The sequence below is a fragment of the Pistacia vera genome, unplaced genomic scaffold (assembly GCF_008641045.1).
Source record: "Pistacia vera cultivar Batoury unplaced genomic scaffold, PisVer_v2 Contig507, whole genome shotgun sequence".
NCBI classification, from domain to species: Eukaryota; Viridiplantae; Streptophyta; class Magnoliopsida; order Sapindales; family Anacardiaceae; genus Pistacia; species Pistacia vera.
The window spans coordinates 1498044-1500988 of NW_022196343.1; the positions used below are offsets into that span (position 1 = coordinate 1498044).

The 2945-nt window shown below is 34.2% G+C and overlaps 1 pseudogene; it reads left to right on the top strand.

Moving 5' to 3' along the window:
* Positions 1 to 777: 777 nt before the first annotated feature.
* Positions 778 to 2497, top strand: LOC116105941 (annotated as a pseudogene).
* The last annotated feature ends 448 nt before the right edge of the window (positions 2498 to 2945 follow it).

Consider the following 2945-nt stretch of genomic DNA (forward strand, 5'->3'; position numbering starts at 1 on the left):
TGAATGACAAACAGAATCAGAGAGATGAAAGTCAGTAAAAAGAGATGGCTATGGTGAGTGACGAACAAAATAAAAGAAATGGAAGTGAGTAACAAACAGAATAAAAGAAATGAAAGTAAGTTAGTAGAAGAAAGAAAATGACAATATATACATAATTATTTCAGTATTTCACACATGTGTATGTAGTGGGAAAAACAAAATTTTCCCACCTACAATATCAAAGGAAAAAGTCAGTATGAGAAGAGATAAAATTGATTTATTAAAAAGTGTATAGACACTTAAAACGACAATTATAAAGAAACTAATGGAGTTTTACATTTCATTACATGTGACTTAATATAAATGTTGTTTGTCGTTAATATAATGTTGTTTATGAAATGTTTCAATTACAAGCAATAAACATACCCAATATTAAAGTTGTTCAATAATTATCAATTAGGAAAAAATTATGTAAGTGTGCACAAAGAATGAACTCATATTAAAGAGTGATTTTTGACAAACCTGCGGTCTTTATATGTTTACTAAGGGGATGATGCTTGAAAAATAGAAAATTAATCCTAATTAATTAATGAAGTAATTTATAATAATAGAAATATGATTAAAAATAGATAATGTAAATTGAGAGATGATAAAGTAATCATGCTCAACAGAATATGTGGTCACAATTGCAATTTGCAAAGCCCAAGAGTGTAGAAAACAAAAACATTTTAATCAATCAAATATATCTAAAGCATGCATAAAATTAAACATAAATTACATTAATCATTATTGGAAAATATGCCACCGCTTTGCGGCCACCACCGACAACCACTCCGCCACTCTTCCCTTTCACCGCCACTTCCCAAACTCAAAACCCCCACAATTCATTTCCGTCTTAGCAAAATATGCTAGGAAGGCCAACCTCATTTAGCCCGCCAACTGTTCGACACGATTCCCCGCCCAACAACCGTCCTTTGGAACACCATCATTATTGGTTTTATTTGCAACAAAATGCCACAAGATGCCATTTTGTTCTATGCCCAGATGAAAAAATCTGCTCCTTATACTTTGTTTGATACTATACTTACTCTTCGGCTCTCAAGGCTTTTGCCGCCACACGCAATTTGAGAGTCGGTAAAGCTGTTCATTTCCGTTTAATTAGGGGCTTATTGAACCCCAGTAGGATTGTGTATAACTCTCTGTTGAATATGTACTCTACTTGTTTGAGTTCTGTGGTGGATAGTGAAATTGGTGGGTGTGGTTATTCTGATTTTGATTATTCAAAGTATGTTTTAGTTTGTAAAGTATTTGATACGATGAAAAGGAGAAATGTTATTTGGGTGTTGTTGCGTGGAATACTATGGTTTCATGTTACGTAAAGACAGAGAGATATGCAGAAGCGATTAGGCAATTTAGGATGATGATGATGAAGTAAATTACACCCGGTACTGTTAGTTTTGTTAATGTTTTCCCGGCTTTGGCGACTTTATGGGACTATAAGAACGGTAACGTGCTTAATGGATTGCTTGTTAAATTTGGAAATGAATATGTAAATGATTTGTTTGTTGTGAGTTCGGCTATTTTCATATATGCTGAGCTTGGTTGTGTTGATTTCGCTAGGAAGATTTTTCCTGTTGTTTGGAGAGAAACACTGAGGTTTGGAACACTCTGATCGGTGGGTATGTTATCAGATGAAATTGATTTTGATGAGGTGACTTTTTTTATCGGTCTTAACTGCAGTTTCACAGTTGCAGCGATTGGATTTAGCTTAACAGTTGCATGCCTATATAATTAAGAATTTGGCAACGTTGCCAGTTATTGTATTGAATGCAATTATTGTCACGTATTCAAGATGCGGCTTTGTCCTTACATCATTTAAAGTTTTTGATAATATGCTGGAACGGGATGTTGTTTCTTGGAATACAAGGATTTCTGATTTCGTTCAGAATGGGTTGGATGATGAAGGATTAATGCTTTTGTATGAGATGCAGAGACAACAATTTATGATTGATTCCATTAATGTTACTGCTTTGCTTCAGCAGCTTCAAATCTGAGAAACCGTGATATTGGAAAGCAGACCCATGCTTATCTCTTAAGGAAAATCATACCTGATGAAAAGTATTACTCTTGACCTGTTCAATCGATCCCAGAAAATTTATTCTCTTCCACATTGCAATTTATTACCCTAAATTGCATCGTAACAACTATCGACTTTGGAGATCTCAGATTTTATTTGTTGTCAGCTCAGAGCTTGAAGATCACATCACTGGTTTGAGTGTTTGTCCACCTCCATTCTTGAAGGTCAATTCAGAAGGATTTTCATCTTGTGCAATGATGACAAAGGTCAATCCTAAATATTCGTTATGGAAGAGAATCGACAAATGTCTAGTGAGTTGGCTTTTTGCTTCTATCTCTGAATCGATATTTAGGCTAGTTTCTAAACATCAATTAGCTTCTAAAATTTGGCTTACACTTGAAGAAGAATTTGTTTCGGAGACTAAAGCTAAGACTCTACATATTAGGAGCTTATTACAATGTACTAGAAAAGAAAACCTAACTAGGAGTGAATACATGCTAAAAATGAAACAATATGTTGATGATGTACTACCTGCCTGTGGTTGTGTGATAACTGATGAGGATTTGTTGAATTACATACTGGATTTGTCCTGAGTTCGTTGTTGTGGTAGTTAACATTACTTCCAGCTTTGGAAGAATATCATTGCAAAAGACACAATATTTGTTATGAAAGTATGAGTTACGATTAGAAAAGAATAATGCTTTGCTATCAGCTGCTATTAGTTTAGACTTCAATGGAGATTAGGTGAATTTGGTTAGTTTAGCAGTATATGTCAATTATAAGTTTGGTTAGAATAAGAACCTGAAATCAAATGATAATGTTGTTAATCATCAAGGTGCCACTGATGGGGACTATAGTCCTAGTTTTGGTCATAAAGGTGTTAGTGTTG